At 50.6% G+C, this 19,524-nt stretch overlaps 1 protein-coding gene across 1 annotated transcript in view; it reads left to right on the plus strand.

Annotated features, from left to right (window-relative positions):
• The window catches only part of noc (zinc finger protein no ocelli), a 187,318-nt gene that overhangs the window by 63,910 nt on the left and 103,884 nt on the right, over nt 1-19,524 (plus strand). Inside the window, exon 2 of the transcript XR_013311231.1 lies at nt 17,590-17,688. The gene's annotated coding sequence lies outside the window, so the exon portion shown is untranslated. The remainder of the gene's footprint in view (nt 1-17,589; nt 17,689-19,524) is intronic.

Here is a 19,524-nt window from a genome sequence, read left to right on the forward strand (position 1 = left end):
CAGCAGGAACGCTCATATCGCTGAGCTTTCGTAACGACGGACATACCTCTACTATTGCCAATACGAAGCACAGGAGCTTCGAGCGTGGTGCCGAAAGCCCTTGAATGTTAGAAAATCCATGGCACACTCTGTCACCAAGTATTAGCACGCTTCGTTGCGAGCACTAGGAGGACTCAGTTCAGTTCTTTTTGCAGGGCAAAACTTGCACAATATGAGCAAAAGCACGTCAGCTATCCTTTCGACTTGTCCCGACTAAGTCAGGCTGTTGTGTTGGCAAGGCTGTCTACGTAGTAGTTCGAGACAACCGTGAATAGTGCACTTTTGCTGTCTCCATGCACAACAATTAGCTTTTGATGCGATAGCATTAGGGGGACCACGAAGGTGAAAACTGTCCGCCGGTGTCGGCGTCTGTGTGAAGCCTCCGCCTGGTAGCATGGCGTTTGGTGAGACTTGCCCCTCTCCACCTGCCACTTGCCAACCGTCGCCCTGACCTCTTGCCCTTCTTCACCTGTAAGGGAGAAGGGGGAGATGCCGCACGAAGAATTGCTCAGCAAAAATGAAAATGACTACGAAGAAAATGGCTCGGACAATTGCAGACCTATATACATGCTAGATGTACAGCCTTCCGAAGAACTAGCTGTGCAAAAATGAAGCTTGCAGGAGCTACTACTTCTAACATCCAGTGAAACTGCCACCTGTCAGTGCAGGGGTGCATCGCTCGAACGCTGCTCCACTCTGCTGGTAGCTTTTCTAGAAGCAGAAGACTTGGTCTTCGAACGGATAGCGACGGTGCTCTTGTCACTGTGCAACGTACTCTCGCGGAGGTTGATTACAAAAAGGACACACTTTAGCAAGCAGCAAACATGCCATCAAAGTTGGCGACTTGCAGCGGAACACAGCAAGAGAGCGGGAACTAGAAATGATTTCGTTTGCCCTTCCGCTCCTCTCTTTGCTCTGTTCGCTCGTGCCCGGGGATTGTAGCGGTCGTCGTTACTCCCGAAAGTACGAAAAATCGCTTCGAGAGCAGCCACCGTAATTTCTTTTCCAACCGGTGAAAGGCACCTCTCTCTTCCTTTCTTCTTTCACTCCCTCCTTTATACCTTTCCTTACGGCGCGGTTCAGGTGTCCAACTATATATGAGGCAGGTACTGCGCCATTTCCTTTCCCCAAAAACCAATTATTATTATTATTACCCATGAAAGTAAATCCACAAGGCAAAACATTCTGCCCGCGTTTTTACTCAGTGGTGACTGCAGGCGCGTTAATTCCTGACGTCCCTTAGCTCAACCTAACGCTCGCGCGCCGCGAACACAACGTGGCAAACGCGTCCGTAAACACGACATTTAGGCCCACGCCGCGCAAAAACAGCATCGTGGAGGCTGAGAAGGTCGTGTCGGGCTGACGTGTCGCGCTCGGAAGTCGGCTCCCCTCTGTCACCCGCTGACCGCGCGCCGCTCGTAAACAATGTCGAAAAAGCGCGATGGAGACACCGCGTCCCGGTGAGTCGTTGTCTCGGCTGCCTCCCTTTGGGACCGCGTCCGCTGCTCGACAGGGCCAGGTAGCGAAGTTCAAACACCTCATTCTGCGTCACTCCCGGCAGCCTGCCTACAGCTCACAGCAGCCGGGTGACGCAGTTGTTGACAATTCTTTTAGAGCCGTGCCTACCTGCCTATCCCGCGTTTTCTTGTCGTTTTGCGTGGTTTCGGCCTTCGTCTTTCTCTAGGTTCCCCAGCAGCCGGCCGGAGGACGCACGAAAAGCGCACAACGGCGTCGCTTTAACGAGCAGCGTACGCGCCGACGGCGTCGGTGCCCGGAGAGCGGAGGAAGTTTGTAAACGGACTGGTGACAAACGATGTTGCCGAGATAAACGCGGCGTGACTGACGATCTGTTGCGCGACAGAAGCAGGCCAGCGCAGGAGGTCGAACCCCAGCAGGAAGCTATTTTGGCCCCCGGGACGCCCATGCCGCAGCAGGCGGCTCCGCGGGACTTGCCGCAGCATCCCGGGGGCCTTGGATCCGCGGCCAACGGGTTCGCTGGTGCAAGACGCGCCGCGGACGTTGACGGATCGCCGGCCGCTGCCGCGGCGCGTCGAACCGGGACCAGCGCCACGGCGCCGAAAACACGAGGCTCACACACACCGCTGCCTCAGTGAGCCGCGCAAACGCGCTCACGTGTCATCCCGAGCAGCGGCTTCCGGTTTCCTACCGTACGGGCAGGAGCGAAAGGCGCGCAGGCACAGAAGGCCTTAATCAAAGGCTTGCCTGCAGGTCTCTGAGCCTCTGCGCTCTGAGCCTAGCTTGCGTCTCTTGATACGGAGCGGCGAAATTCGGAGACTGTTATCAGCCGATATATTCACCCCCGTACACAAGCCTGAGCTAAAGAACAGCGACAGTACTGGCTGTCGGGCTAGCAGGTGAGCTACAAGCTCGAGCTTAGTGAGTGAAACTCACTGTCCGCGAGGGTGAAGTGTTGACACCTTACTGCTTACGCATCACAGAAAGTTAAGTAAGGTGTTGTCTGTTTGCGAGCAGGTTTTCCTTCCGAAGTATCTACTTTTTCATATGTTATTTTCAGAGTAATGGGCGACGACCTACTAATACTTTGAGCCGGCTAAAAAACAAAAAAAAAATCAGCGAATGCTGTTTTCTCCGAATATAAAAACGAAACAGAATAACAGAAGTAATGCCCCTCAAGACGGCCGTGGGCCTGATCTGAGGTTAGCGCTTATGCGCCAAAACAGGCGTCGAATGATGCTTGCTGCAAAAGCGACTAAGTGGGTGCCCATGGGCGTACGCAGCCAATATGTCAACAACTGACGCCTCCGAGCAAACCATTCCCAGACACCATCCTGCAAATCACCCACGCTTCCGAAATAGACATTTTAATTTTTTTTAGGTTGTTAGCACTCCCCCCCCCCCCCCCCCCCCCCTTTCTTTTTCCTTCTGAACTTTGTAAGGGTGCTGTGAAGAACGGTTAGACTACCGCATCTTATGCCTCGGCCGCCATTATGGTTCATGTTTGGGTGCAAAAATCTGTGTCGAAGGATGCCTCCCGTCAGTCGACCCCTTGCTTCTGCGGATGAATGGCGAACGTTGTTCACGTTAAAAAAAAAGAAGAAAGAATAGAGGAGAAAGAACACTGACCGTGGCCGCCATCATATGTTACGCAGTAAGGAAAACAACGCGCGCAATAACCCTTCATTCATGGCTGTCGGTTGCGCTTCCAGCGCTTAATTCCCGGAAACAGCCGAACACACCCCACCCTTGCAGTGGAGAAATATGTGACCCAGCAAACATCGGAGCAAGACGTCACGGACAAATTGTCTTCTCGAAAGACGCGCGCGTGTACGAGCCAGGGTGGGAGGGAGGCGCGCGTCAGCGTGAGGGATAAGACAGGTCTTCTTTTCGGAGCCGAAGGGGAGGGCAAGCTGGGCTAGGGAAGCCGGAAAAAGGGTTCACATTTCATCCTTCGCGAAAGCTTCGGAGAAACTAAAAATACGCCCGACAAGCCGCGTCGTTCGATCCCGTCAGTTTTTTTTTTTTTTCCCCGCGAGAGAAAGAAAGGGAGAGAAGGAAAGAGTAAAAAGAAAGGAATCTATAACGAGCTCGTTGAGCGGACGCCGGCGCGCTAAAAATGATCCGCGGTGCCGGCGACGCCAGCGCGTGTCTGGGAAGCCCGGCCGTGGTATATGAAGACAGCCGACAAATCTGCCGGCAATGGTCCCTGGCAGGGCGACGAGTCTCCCAAGAGTGAGTAGGACGTCGGCGGCGCTAAATTTAAACACGCCCCTCGCGCGGCATGCACGCCACAGCTTGCTTGGGTGCGCGTTCTTTTCGCCCCGTGGTCTCCCCCCTCTGCGTAACAAGTAGTTCGAAGCGCCGGCTCAGCTGTTCGCGGCCGTCGCCAACGTTTCCAACCGTGTATGCGCCCTGCGATCCGTGCGGCATTGACCCGTGTAGTCGACGCGTACACCCGAGTGGCCTTACGGTGGCGTTATTTTTGCGGGCGTCGAGTCCTCGCTCTGCGTCGATGTGGTTTTGGCTGCTGCGCACGTGCGGATTTTGTATGCGTGCGTGTGGTACGCCCGGATGTCCGACAAACTTGGCAAAACCTTTGCGATGGCATTGTTCGCAAAGCGCGTAAAACGAGCTGCAGGAGCGGTGGATACAGCTGTACGTGCACTGTCAAAGTCCGGGAAGCGAATGCACGCCGGGCATAGGTATACGTAGGTGCTGCTTGCCTCCTTCACGCAGTGAATGGCTTGGGATTAGGGAGGAAGGCGGGTATGGAAATGCTCGTGTTCGGCAGCTCAGGCAGTAAGCAAGCTTCTGTTTCGTCCTCCTGTTTTAAAGCTTTCATATAGTGAGAGGAGTCTCTCACAGCTATATATACGCTGCGACAGCTATCCTTGCCACCTCATGCCCAACAATTCTGGACCAAAGCATCTTTGAACAGGAAAGAGTTTATGAGCGCAGTTTTTTTTTTTTTTCATATATTGCAAGATTTCAAGATTTATATTGCAAGATTAACGTATTTGCTATCGTCAAAAGCGCTCCCCAATGGTTTTCTATGGCAGTCTTAACTGCTGCATGCGATCGATGTAGAGAGAGAGAATAAACATTTATTATGCAAAAGGAAACCGGAGCGTATTGTGGGTGGGGTCCTCAGTCCAGGACTCCAGTGGCTTCCGCCGACGCTTTGGTAATGGCGACTAGAGCCTCGTGGTCTTCCAGGGTGCCGCTGGCCAGTGTCACCTCCCACTGCTCCAGCGCCGCTTTGGGTTTAGTGCATGGCCATGTAATATGTGTAAATGTAGGAATACCACCACACCAGGGACATGTGTCTGCGTATAATGTTGGGGGAATGCGGTGTAGGTGGTGGAGATTGGGGAAAGTGAGTGTTTGGATGCGGCCTAGGTGGTAGAAGTCAGCCGGGGAAAGTTGCTTGGGTGGCAGGGGACTGAAACGCCTATGAAGGCGGAGGATCCCTAGGCGGGTTCAAAAATGTGTTGAGAAGGGGTGGGGTCAGCGTGCCCCACTCGGTGCACTCTAAAAACCAATGCACTTATATGGAAGTAAAAAGGCAGTAAACTCTCCTCTAGCGCACACCCTTTCGCTAGAGGAGAGTTTACTCACTTTTTACTCCTTTCTATTTAGAGTGTATAGGTATAATCTCGAGCTAGGGCATCGGCCCTAATACTGCCATCAAGACCTGCATGTCCTGGGGCCCAGGTGATGACATGATGATGCGAGTGATGGAATAACCCCAAAAGAAAAATTTTGCGAACATCAGAAGAATGGACCATTATTTTCAATATTTCCATAATAGTACCTTACAAATTTCCAATGTTTAAAAATTTTGTCCAAGAATGTTGGACATGTTCTTCCTGATGGGATTGGCTGTGTATGAAAACTACTCGTCAATTGGTGTTAGACAACTGCAGACTTTAGTCTGACAATGTTGAAATATGAGATAACTCAGGAGGGCGTTTTATGATCAAAACATGGGCAGCCCTAGAGTTTATTTAAGATGGTTCGTTCGCTTTCTTCGGAGGGGCTCAGACCACCCCTGTCGTCGTGATTCGGCCGATGACGAAACGAAGAAATATATTTACAGAATTTACAGGTGTGAAAACTGCAGGTTGCATAAGCAAAGTCACCCAGACAAATTCAACAAACTGTAACTTAAATAAAAACAATGTCACACGAGGAACAAACCCTCCAGTACCTTACTTATCGACTAAACGTTTTAGTTAAAGCCTAGGTGCTGTGAAAGTTACGTGCTAAGCACGGAGCTTCTGCTTAGACTGATGACCAATGTTTTTGCGCCCCATTTTAAGAGTTCCACAAATAAAGGAGTTAGGGCGGTCATGTTCCGAGGCCCACCCTGGACTGCGATTAACCAATGAAGTTTTAATACGAAGCAGCCACAGCCCCTGAAGGTTGGGGCAGAACTTGGAACACAGGAATTGGCTACAAAAAAAGAAAAGAAAAGAAACACAACAAGAGAACATTCAGGGCACCTCTACTCTTTGCGGCTCACCCTCTGGTTTTCTCCCTTTCCACTTTGAACGTGCGTCCTGTGGCGACCGGCGGGTCGCCGCCGCACCTACGCGCCACTTCTCAAAGGATGACGTGTCCTTTTCGCTAATTGACAGGGAGAGTAATTTCTTGGCTGATCGCGTTAGTGCCGGTTGTCATAACGCCGTTGACGGCGAAGTGGTGGATGGCGACGCGCAAGGCGGGAAACGACTACCGCGACGCTGCGGCGCCAGAATGAATGCCTGCAAACCAAAGGGCTCCTCGCAAACATTTTTGCAGGTCCACATGTTACCGCTGTATGGTATGCGGATCCGCTGGCGTGGAAACGCAGGGCCTAATTCAGAGGCGCTGCATGCCGACTCCCGCCCTTTGTACGCGCCACGCGTGCTTTCTTGGCGCCGGCGAATGCTAGCGGTCTTCGTCCGTAGTAACGGCGCTGTTAAGCCGACAGTGTCTTAGATATGCGCCGCGCTTCTGTGTATGCTTGGGGGGGGCTGAATAGGGAGCTCCGAGAACTCTTCCCGTAGCCCGGAGAGCGTACTGGTACCTCAGGCTAATGCAATTAAAATAAAGATAAACGAGGCCCTAAATGAGCGGCGGCCTCGCACCTAGTATACGGGAACGAGTAGACACTGGAACTCTGTGGTTGCGAATGCTAGCTCACCAAAAGAAGTTGGCACTGCTTTGCCAGTGCACCGTTCATTTTTGTGCGCTGGTGCTCAGTGCAAACAAATGGCTGCAAGCTAACGTCATCTGTACAAGGAGCGTTTCACTGCCTAAATTTCCAGACAGTGTACGTAAAACACTGAAGAGGGCGTATGAGGGTTATAGGGTGCCGCTTTTTTCGCGACCTTCGTGCGCTGAAGACTGCGTCAGCTGCGTCCAGTTCGCCTTGCAGTGTATTGGGTGTTGTCTCGCGCCGAACCGGGACCCACCACAAAGAAGTATTTATTTCCCTAACTCGAAGGAGGCCGAGTGTACGCGAGATTTTCGGGTTATAAATACCACCTCATGCTGCTTTTCGCTTGTCAATGGTAAACTAAAGAGCAGAATAATAATAGTGATAACAATTTGAGCGAGACTGAAGCTTTACTCACGGATTTGGTCTTTGGACGTATGCATACCTTGGTGTGTTTGTTTTTGGTCCCGTACAAGACTCAGAAATTGAAGTCAGTTCCTCAACTGCCAAGTGACCGACATTGCACTATGCTAGCTAGTTATGAATCAAGTAATTAATTGACCTGGACTGAACTGTCAGGCCCACAACGCTGAGTATTAATACTCTGCTAGATGTCCTTGATAGCGCCACTACTATTGCCAATTTGCACGAAATCGACGCCACGTTGCGGCAGTGCACAGAAGTAGTCCAAAAAGGGTCGATACGCGGAACCGCGTCGCTTGCCCTGTTGCCTGAATGGTTCGCTGGTGCATTCAGACGTTGGTGTCGCATTTTTTTGCAGCAAAAATGTATGTTAGGAGCGCCGTTACATGGATGTTTGCAAGACAACGATTTGAGAGAGCAGCAAAGCGTAACTGAGTGAGATTTCTGGTGCCAGAAATGTAGAGAGAGAGAGAGAGAGAGCATGGGAACAGCAGCTTTCTACGCTGTAGAAATTATAGCGCGAAAGATTTTCTGCACGACGGTTTCTGTTATCGCAGGCCTTATTACGGCATGCGTGTATGTCGACACCTCGTATGGTGATATCGGGCTTTGTTACCCAAGAACAAGAGAGAGAGAGAGGGGGGGGTTGAATTAAAGGAGACTATTTAATTTCGATTTTTTTTATTATTCTTGCACTCTACGGTTGACCCATGCACTCGCTGTCGCTGGAGGCAGTCGAATGGCCAGAATGAAATGGGATCGCACGCAAACAAGTTTATCCTGGTGACCTTAGGTTAGTTGCATGCCTTCCAACAATTGCACAGAACACGAGGCGAGGTTAATTCCTCGGAGAAGGCAGCGCGCGGAAAAAAAGAAGGCGTCATTGTTGTGGCTTTCCACCTCTATAGACTCTTAGCAATCTATACTCCTTTAAAGTAGCGCATGGTTAATACAAATACTGATAAAGAAAACCAAACCAAAAGCGATAACCAAAAGCGTGCAGCTTTATCAGTTAAAACTCGGAGGACAGCGACTGGAAAACTTTTCTAGCTTGTTTTCTTGGAAGCAGTTCTACAAATTGACAATTGATGGGTCTTGCTGACCTGATCTTTTGGCTTTGTCATTCATCCGTTGTACAAAAGTGTTCGTCGTCGAAGTTATTGATTTCAAATTCCCTACAAAGCACGCTTCGACCGTCCACCATACCGCGTTCACGCCGGCCGTTTTCAAATCGCAGACACCGATTCCTTCATTGTTTCTCGTTTATTCATTTATGCCCTCAACAAAAGAAACTGTTTAGCTCGCATGAGGTTGCCACCATTGGCCAAAAAGCGCGAGCTGGTCGTGAAATTTTAAACTATGCGCGATTACACATAGCCTGACCCATGGGGGCCGTAACGCCACCATATTGGATAATTTGAGATGCCCCCCTATATATTGGTCGTGAATCATCGCCGGTGTTATCGGGGGCTCATTAAGAGCTACACAGCCATATTATTAAGGGGAAATTAATTTCCCGCCAATCGTTTTATAGCGGCAGGAGAAGCCGAGATTCATTCTCGAAAGCAGATACTCTACCTCGCTACCATTAATACATGTATACTGTCTGCGAAACTGAAACAACAGGAATAAAGTTGATGCTCCACTCTGATGCACTGTCATCACATGCGCGTAGGGTTTGCAGTTTACGAATGAGACGTCACTCAGCGCGTACACAAGGACGCGGCGCTGGGAGGCAAAAGAGTTTTTCCTCTCATCTGCGCTCTGACAGGCCTGTCGGCGAGATCATCATTCGTACTTTGCCGATGCGCCGCAGCAGTACTCCGGCCGAGCGATCTTCCTCGCGTCATCACGCCTTTACGACCGCGCTTCTTCATACGCGGTAACCGCGAGGCTGCGGGCTCACGCACATCGGCAGACAACACATTTCTTCCTTGCGACGGCAACTGCGGATGATTCTTTAATTTTTGTTTTCCGCCGGAGTAGAAGTCCTCGAAGCAAACGCGCGTCCAAGGCGCCATTATTATCGTGATTACGAGCCAAATGACTCCTTGATCTGCGCCAGCGATAGCGGCTTTCGGCCCTAATGATTCCGAATGATTCGAAGCGGGGCGCATGCATGGCCATTCCGGCGGCGGGCGCCGCTGCATACGCGCGGAGTAAGTAGCCGCCGGGAAGGGAGCCCGTGCCGCCGTCTCCGCCGCCGCCCTTCTTCTTTTATTACAACGGAGGAGAAAGTGCCGCGAGGGGCAGCGAGGGCCATTCACGGAGGTGAGGCTATACTGCAGCCTTCTCGAAGGAGTCCGTAAAAGGGGCTGCGTAATGATAACAATGACAGCAGCAGGCAGAAACATAACGAAACGGAAATTTCGGAGGGAGAGAGCGTGGTCGCGGTAACGACTCTTCTTCCTGCAGCTCGCGCCACTCAGTTCCGTGCAGCGCGGCTCGTGCTGCACCCGTGGCTGGCGCAGACGGCTGAGCGACGACGCGCTGACAGCTGTTCCAGTATGCTGGCGATTTCTGTGCATACGCGTACGCCCGTTCCTGTTCGACTTAGAGTGGTTCGAGACGCAACTAGCACTCCCCAAAATCGAGCTACGTCAGCGTATAGGACCCGTGTACTAAATAAAGCTCTCCGATACCGCGAACATCAGTGCCTGGCGCGAGCACCACAGTGCAGTCTCCCACTCACGCGTCCATGGCGCCGCCAGCGGTGCACCGTATTGCCGAGGCACGGTGTGCCTAGAGCACGGCGCTCGGGGAGGGCGAGACTGTCGCCATTGTGGCTGCGCCACCGTCGGGCGGTGCTTTCGAGAACCGCAGCGCGGGCACTGCAATTTGGCCCCTGGGTGACGCCGGCCCTAATGAAAGGTCCCGCGCGGCGGGTAATCGAACACGCCTCCGGCCCATAAAGGAAACGGAGCGGACTCGGAGGCGACAGAGAGCAGCGGGCTGCACGGACTCTGCTGCGTCCGGAGGCCGGACGTGTGTACACGGTGCGATCGGCGATTTCGCGGCGCCGTCGATGACGCCGCAGATGCTGCTCAATGACAAATGGCCCTCGGGAACTTCGCCGGCTGCGGTCGGCTTCACGCGGAGCCACTGCGTGCCGGTGCGCCTCACTGCAACACCGCACGCAAACGCAAGCAATCTCGGTACGAGGCAAGTCGAGGCTCCCTTGACTGGCATGGGTGTCAGGTATGCCATGAGAAGTCTGGGCACCACATGACCTGCAGGAAAAAAAAAAGATTGAAAAAAAAAGAATTTCTTCGTAGCTTTGGCCGGTGGCGCGGAATTTAAATTTGAATTGATGTCACCGGAGAACGCAGAATAACAACACCTACAGCGCATATGCTGAACATCCACTCGGCGTCGGCCGCAGCTTTTGAAGCTAGGATGAAGGGGGACTCTTAAATGCATTCCTTATGTTTAAGGGGGAGCTTTCAGAGAGGTAGGGGCAGGGCTGTAGCAGCAGGAAAGAAGCATGACACCAATATACTTCACAAGGGGAACATTAATAAAATTATCGTGCTTACAGGCTCTCGAATTTGTGTCTCCTGATGCGAAGGAGGCTGCGTATGCGATTATAGTTAGCTCCTGTCCCAGACCTCATGCTGGTGATGTTAATACTAAGAGCCCGCAGAGACAGGGTGCGTTCCCAGCTGAGCACAGGCTGGCTGTTGAGAAGTGACTGATGAACAATTTGTGCAAGACGAAGTACTTGGAGCGCTCTCCTGTTGACGTTCTCAGAGCGCCAGTCGTGGAAGGCGCAATGGAGACCGACCGGGTTTCGATGTGGCAAAGCCAAAAGCAAGGATAAAAATCGTATGCGCGAAGATGAAAACGCAGCTGATCGAGGTGCGGTAGTAAAACGTTCTAAAGCATAAAATGCTCAAAAGGGTGTTGAATAGACCAGCTGGCATAAATGGTAAAGTGCTTACCTGGCTGAGTTGGAAATCCGCTAGTTGATGAGGAGTTGGCTCTGTGTGCCCGAAAGTGAGGAGGAAACGTGCAAAGCGACGGATGTTTGAACCAGACTGAGAAGGTGAGAAGTTCTGCGGCGGAAAACACCTGTGCCAGCACAAACTAGGCAGCGGATAAGAAGATATAATGTGTGCTTATGCACGGAGCGACCGTTGCGGCAAAAAAACAGTACTGCAGCAAAGACACAAAGGCAAAAAAAAAGAATCTTATTGACATGCGATGCTCTGCCGTGGACTCCTTGTATCTGCACGCCGATTTGTACAAGAGCAACAAATAAATCTTGTCGAGCGCAGAGGGCAACGCATGTTGAGCCAATGAAAATAAATAAAAAATGTCAGGACCAGAACTCTTAAGTCTAAGCAGCACCTCTGCTTGGCGTTGGGCACAACAGAAAAGGCAGCGGATCCTAAACGCTGCAAGATTAATAGCAATGAAGCAGCTTTATTTGCAATGACAAGGAACAAACTTGAATCCCCAGGGCTGGAGCACATTAAAAAAAAAAACCGTAAAGCAATTCACAAGCGCCTCACACAACAAGCCGTGGTCTGCTGCGAAAAAAAAAAGGAAATGAACGCTTTGAGGAAGCACTTAACCCAGAAATGAAGAACAAGGAACGCATTTTGAAACAAGTGGCCCCTACCATTGGCGTCCAAAGAAAGGAATGAATCGGGGGAGTCATAATTATGAAAGGAGGTCATTGCATTCGGTATACAAAGCAGAAGAAAACAACAGCTTACCATAGCACAGAAATGCACCCAGACATAAATAACAATAAAAGTAATAGATTTGCTTTATTGAAACATAAATAAGCAGAGGGTAAAAGGAACAAAGGACATTAATAAAAAAAAGTACGTATCGGTAGGCTTAAACATTAATGTCAAAATATAATTTTCTTTAGTGCAGCATACAATAGACAGCCATAAACTATAGGCGGCTTGCCGCAGCTATGCAGCACGGCACTCGGTTCGTCGGCGTACATACAAATGCCAATGCACGGCGCGTAAGCACCTTTGCCAAGTATAACCGCAAGAAAGCTTTAATCGATGGTCTAGCGGTAACGGAATTTCTGGTGCTCTCTGACTCGGTATCACAACCGGTTCCATTAAGCTCTAAGCGCTCCAGCACGCAGCAACAGCAACCTATAAATCTCTGTGCCAGAGTCACTTAACGCATCGATGAGGCACCATTATAAAGCATTAGTCGTACGAAGTATGCTAATAGCTTATACAGGTCCTGGTTTCGTTTGAATCTGAACCGTTTTGCCGGGCATATTTCAAGTCCTGGCGACCTCTGCAGCTTTGAGGCGTAATTTATTACAACAGGTACTCGCTTTATTTTTATGCTTGGATATAAGTGCGAATTTGAAACAATTTTCTAAGCATTAGCCAAATATCCTTCATTCGTCTTCTTAGGCACGTTTGAGCGAAGGCTCTCTGCTCTAGATTTCATAATGATGCCGGAATGAATTAATCCCAGAACAAGGCCGAAAGAGGCGCGGCTAAGTTAATTGTTAGGCGTCGAGGCAAATGTTCTGGCTTTTCTGAAATTATCGTCACATTCGGCCGGTTAAAATAAAGTGTGGAAAAACCCTCGGGAATGCATAAGGCGCAGTCATGGCGTCTGTGCAGGCAACAATCCCCATGTTGCATTAACTCTGTGTATCGCGTCTGACTGCGAGAAAAACTTATCATCAACAATCACTCCCCGCTCTTCGAACAGAGCGAAGTCCACACGAGCATAACCTTTACGGTTGTTTGAGAACTGCACGTCCCGTGTACCTGTGACATCGGCATAGCTCAGCCGAGCGATGTCAGCGAAGGCTAAGTTTTCGGAGCGGTTGTTTCACGTGCCGCTTGGTTCATGAAGGATATCCTCTATTCGGTCGATCTTGTGGGGTAAACACATGCGCTAAAGCACAGCCAATCCCGATAAGAAGTAGTACAGACTGTTGAACGTCGGACATCCAGAGCTTATTCAGCGTACGCGGGCCTTATAAGGCTTCGGACCCACTACTCGTGCCCCCCCCCCCCCCCCCCCCCCCCCCTTCGTTGCATTTACTTTGCCAATTTCTTCAATACTCACTCTCACTGTGGAATCACGGCACGAGGCGTTCGTCACCAAAAAGCACGGGGAAGGTGTGCAGCACATATATAGGAGCAGTTTTTTTTTGTGGATGATGTCATATAACAAAGTATTTGTAAGGAATCATCCTGGCTGCGGGCGTAGTTGAGAGCGCAAATGCTAGAGAATACGGCACGCTGCGAAAGAGCTTCTTTGGGAAGGTGGTTTTCACTTGCTGCTGCAGTTATTTGGGTCGCATCGCTGTTTCAAAGAGCAGTGGAGTGAAATGCGTGCGGGTGTGATTCTTACTCACGAAATGAGGATAAATGAAGAAGTTGGACGGGCTCCACTAGAGAGAGCCGTTTGTTTCCACTTTAAATCAGCCAAGCAGACAAAATATTGTTGGAAATGCGTACCGGACATGACCTAACGATGAGCAAAAATATTACAAATTACTTAGCTATTCTATACATAAGGCAGCGAGGAGTGCGGAATCTACATTGAATTCAGCTAATGTAATCTAACCCGGAGGCACGTGAGCTGACGAGCGCACACGTACGCCTCGCCAGCTATGCGAGTGCATCGAGCGAGGTAGATGTATAAGGGAAGTACAGGCGGGCCGTGCTACTGTATTGCGTCGCGACGTACCATCTGTCCTATCTAATTAGGTTAGTCTATAGGATCGCATTATCCATGTCGATGCTTAAAACACATGGTCCCGAATTTTTCGTTGCGTCCGGTGTTGGTATCTAGACTATAGATATTGTCTCTTCATGTGGCGTATTCATGCTGCGATTTCTTGAAAGTATGGATTTTTATTTCCCAGAAAAGAATTATTATAAGCAACGGTAAAGACAATGCTGCAATACACTTAAGCAAAGCTTCACATATATGGATGGTTATATTGTACTATCAGCAGCAAATGAAACGCGAAGAAGAAATGTGAAACGCCAACAAAAAGACACAAATTATTAGCTCCTGGAGAGGAACTGCCAGCGAAGTTGATTAACATTTCTAACGGAGAATCTTCCCACCTTTGAAGTGAAACTAACCTGGTCTACCATTGACCTTTCCTCGGCTAAAACCTTCAATCGTTGGTGATAGATTTTCATTTGTTTTCGGCTTAAGATTTTCATTTGTTGGTGATAGTACCTTCTCGTTTCACTGCATGCGTGCAAAAGGATCGCGGCAATAAGCCCCTGCAGTAAACAGAGCTCAAGCAATGTCCATGTTGTGTGGTAACGCGATTTTGCTTATTTTCCGTTCTCCACTTTTTTTTTTTTGAACCAAGATACCAGATCAGTAAAGTAATGTGGTGTCAAATGTTTTTCGATCTGTGATCACTTCGAATATCGATCTTCTAGTCCTTCATTTGATGCTGTGATCGCGGTAGCGACAGAGCGGATTAGAGCTGAAGGCGCAGCGACGTATTTCACAAGCAAAAGACTCCGCAGTTTCTTCCCCCAATAAAACAACATAATTGCAAGTCAGTGAGCAGCGCCTAATGATCAGACGCTCACACCATACCACCTTCTACAAGCTATTGGCACAGCCAAGGATAATTCGAATTTTTTCGCTCGAAAGGCGGCTCCAGGCGAGCTGCGAAATTTGAAGCCAGATATAGAGAGCTAGAGGGAAAGAGAAAAGCTTCCCTTACGAACTAACTGCAGGCAGCGAAGCTAGCGCCAGGATAAGAGTGCAAAACATGAATTCACGACATGTCAATATAAATTACTCCCTCGACACTCCCTTATCTGCTGCCTTACGCCCCCAAAGTTGAAACCAATCCAACCCGTTCGCGGCTCAAAGTATGAAGACGCCAGGGCGCGCACGCATACACACGCACGCACACACACACGAACACGGGCCCCCAGAGCACGCCCTCTAACTATTGCACACCGCGGGATGATAGGAAACTGCGCACGTTGCTTAAATGATTTCGTTATATCTTTTTTTTCTCTCTGCTCGCCTCGGAGAAAAACAGCCCAGGGCATTAATTATCGCTCTCACGTGTGTGTAAAACGCATAGCCGGAAAGCCCCAGACCATGAGCCAATAGCGGCGAGGAGGTTGGTGGGCTCGCGCATTTATGCGGCCCCGTACGGAGCAGAGCAGCTTGGCATCGGCGGCCCACGCGGCATGCTAATTGCATGGCTGTAACACTTGCCCCTGCATTAGACATTAACGGCCACAGGTGATGCGAGGGCGCCAGTTAATTCACTGCGAGTTGCACATTTAGAGTGCATCGGTCTGAGGTGGTTAACCATCAAAGGTTGGCTAGATAGTAATTGGTTTTCACGTGCCTAAGAAGCACTGCTGGTTGCGGGTCAAGCCGTAGTGGAAGGCGCCGGATTGATTTCGACGACCCGGGAGTTCTCTGCGGTGCACATATATATTGTAGCGCAGAGGCGTTTTTGCATTTCCCCCCCATTGAAATTCGGCCGCCGCGATTGCGTCGCACCTGCAAACTAGCACACGCTGGTCGAGCGCCGTAGCCACTGTTGCCACCGGTGCGGATCGTCATCAAATGCAGATCTCCTCTAATCGTCTCCTGAGTGAAGCACGTCATTAGGTACAGAAAGCGTATAAGGTTTACGATGCACTCAGAATTATGATGTGCAACGCATTCTAATCAGTGGTAACCGGTCTCAGTTTGTTCAGTCGTATTCTTTTCCTTCCCTTTTTTCCTTATTGTTTCTCTCTCAGGATGCGCCTGTAACGGAAAAATGGAACTTAACCGTTCTGTTCCCGTTTAAATGCCTTACAAAAAAAAAACTAACAAAAACGAAACGGACTCAGAACCAACTGCAGTCAAGCAACTGTAGTAGGATAACTGACACAAAGATAATCAGGTTATTTTGGAAGGTTGTCACAGCCCCTAATAAAAATCGCTCGGGCATTTTTTTTTCTTTTTTTTTTAGCTGCGGCAGGCAAAGCCGCAATGAAGACGCTGTTTCAATACTCCTCTCATTTTTGGACCGCGACGCTTAAAATGCGAACTAACGCAGTCATTCAAAGTTGGACGGAAATAAAGCGAAGCCCATCCGGAGTCCATTTTGCACCAGCTGCAGCGTAGAAACATGAACACCAGGAAAACTGCTGAGGAGAACCGTGTTTAATGACAACAGAATCATCAACGGACAGAGTTGAGAGGAGCGGAGGCCTTTGAGGACACGGCATGACCGCAAGAAGTTTCGCTAAGGTGGCCTTCTCCGGCTCAACCTAACAGTGCTCTATTTACGTTCAAGTAAGCGTGATTCTCATGAAGCATACCACAGCGGAGCGCCGCGTATTGTTCTTCGGTGCGTAACTGCGGGATACAAGCCGCTGTGGACCAACGAGCTCCCGAATTCTTTAGGTGCGACGTCCTGTACTTTTGACTCTTTGTGTAATAATGTATATAGTATATTTATTTTGCATTTATAGTGTTCACTTTTAATATTTTTATGCAGTGTATATTTACCTCCCCCCATGTCTTTCTTCTGTCCCCTCACCTCTTTTATTTCATTTCTCCCACCTGCCTGCTATCCTTTCTTTCCGCTGCCCCAGCTCAGGTGCCGCCGCACGTGATGGCAGATGCCGGGGCTAGCAAAACTCTTTTACCTTCCTTTTATGTTATTTTAAATAAACCACTACTACTACTACGTCCTGTACAAAGAAAGGAAGAAAGAGAATAATACACCGGAACCATTCCATGAAATCAATATCTACAGAGTAACCGCGTAATATCATCGTTGAATTTGCGCAAATGCGTTGCGCATACGAACGGAGGGGCGTATACAATATGAAAAGAGAAGTGCCACTGTATAGACCAGCATTGAGTTGCTAGTTGAAGGAGACACTGAGGGCAGAGCAAAGGGTCAAATACAAGAATGGGGAAATACCAAGCGGGAATGCATGCAGGGCTAAAGTGGCCACATACTGCGTACGCCAGTGTGTTTTCTTCTGAGAACTTTTCGACGCTATATAATGGCTAGCCAAGTAAAGTAAACTTTACAACGACTATACAGCCACTCTGTGACTGTCAGAGCAGCTCTGCTTCGCCTTAAGCTCTTGCATTTGCTTGAATGACCACGCAAAAGATAGGCCCAGCGCCTGCGGTCCGAAACCCTGCGATGGAGAAGTGCCAATTCCTACACTTACTTGCCGTGTCGCGTCGCGTCTGCGCAGCTGGTCATCCCACGTTTAGGCGCCCCCTTTTCACTGCCTCGGTACAGTTGATGCCTACTACACATTAGCGAAGGCGTGAGAGCTCGGGGAAATGGCGAAACACGTCGCGACGCGAAGCAGGCAGCTTGTTAATGAAGATTCACTAGTGAATCAGATGAGGCACGGTTTAGGTGGCGTGTCAACGTGATGTATACGACACGACTTATCGCTATTCTTCTCCTATATTTCCAGGCTGGTGTTGGCCAGACGGTCGAGTCCCCTTGGAGCAGCCACCATGGCTTAGCCCGATAGCCTCCGGCGGGCGCTTCTGTCCAACGGAAGGTGACACTGGTAAGGGTTTTCACCGCTCTGTTGCGTCGCGCCTGCCGCGCCCCACGCTGTGCCTAGGCTGCCCCTGGGCATTGTGAACGCGGGGTGGGCGCCACTCCGTCGGCGCGAAGCGCTCCTCGAGGGAAATGGAAGAGGGGGTCGCTAGGAAAGAGAAGAAAAAGGCTCAAGGAGAGGGGCGAGTCTGACCTGTTGCCGCCCGTGTGCTCGCGAGGTCTACAAATTCCGTTCACGGCGCCCATAAACGCCGGGGCAACAGGCGTCCGCGATTCATTACAACCGCCGCGAAAAGATCTCCCATAAATCCAGAGGTGTCCGCTGATGCAGCGATCGCAATCCACCCGAGTAGACCCCCGTGCACGGACGCCGGCCCCGAAGCGGAGAGCGCACCGGGGCTCGCGCACTGATATGACCGCGCGTTTCCGCCGCCGCCTCTGACTGATGCTGCCGTTACGTGCAGCAGCAGCAGCCGCGCTTTTCGCGGCCTGCGTTCCCCTCGGCGCTTTCATTTTTGCGTGCACGCGTACGGCCGGCGCAGGCAGGCACCGTGGGGCACCGGGGGAACAGCGCTCACGACGGGGCGGCGCGCCGATCGAGCGCCGGCCGTTTTCAGTGGAAATTTATTAATCCAATTAACCTTCACACGCTGGCGGGCGCCGAGGCTTCGGGACGGCCGAGCGCGGTTAATGACGGCGCCATAAAGAGGAAAACGGCCGATCGTCCCCGCTGATCCGGACCCGGCCAAGATTTACGGCGCGCGAGGGGATAGCATTTCTTCGCTCCTCGCCGGCCTCCGTGGGTGCCGCACATGTGGACAACATCGAATGAGGGGATATTCGCCGCCGTGCATAACGTACAGCGCAGGCCTCGCCCGGGCAGCGCAAGATCCGTCTACAACTACACGCGAGCACTGAGCCGCCGCTATTATGCACCTTTCAATGGGGCTCTCCTCGATTATTCATTCCGGGCGCCCTTCTCGAGCACTTTCGAGGGGACGGTGCGATTAATGCTGCGGCACTGCAGACGTTACCAACTCCCTGATCTGCTTCCTTGCGGCTTTTTATGCTTGTCCCTACCTTAAACTCACGTGTCGAGAGAAATCAGTCGTGATGCATACCTGTATACGTACAGGTGTTGGCGGCATTTAAATCTATTCGCTGCGGTTAGAGCGCGTATATAGGAGGCGCGCGATAAATTTCCCCCATAGAAAAGGTGCGCGTGTCCGCGCCATTCATTGGAGGCACGCCTCATTTGGCTATGCATATAGCGGACGCTGATCATTAGCGTTCCGTGCATGCACAACAAGCGACTCCTCTCGGCAAGCGGAGCTTGCGAAGTCCCCGTCGGAAACAATGAATGGAGGTCACCTATGCCTGCACAGGACGGTGAACGCGCAAATAGCCCGCGCGTGCGCATGCGAACCGGATGTTGCGCAACGTGCGAGGAGAGAGCAGAATTGCCACACTGGTATAAAAAGTAAATGGCCATGTTCTACGCCTACTCAGAGCGCATGCGGGCCGCATACGTTACAGCTTTTGCTATGAGATCGATTCTTGCTTTCCAGAGCGCCCGCGCGTCATAACTCCTGTTTCTGGCTAATACGGGTTTGGCTTATCTAAAATGCAGAACCTCAATAATGCGGACGTGCTATTACATAAGCAGCTTTAAATAAAGTGGGTGCGGAAAATTATAACTACAAATGCTTTTGGCCACACTCACAACCGTACTTTCATGAGAGGGACGGAGAAGAAGAAAAAGGCAGGGAAACTAGCCAAGCATAATGCCTGTTTGGAAACCCTATCCGTGGAGAGGAGGATAAAGGGGGCGAAGGGGAAGAGA

The sequence above is a fragment of the Amblyomma americanum genome, chromosome 1 (assembly GCF_052857255.1).
Source record: "Amblyomma americanum isolate KBUSLIRL-KWMA chromosome 1, ASM5285725v1, whole genome shotgun sequence".
NCBI classification, from domain to species: Eukaryota; Metazoa; Arthropoda; class Arachnida; order Ixodida; family Ixodidae; genus Amblyomma; species Amblyomma americanum.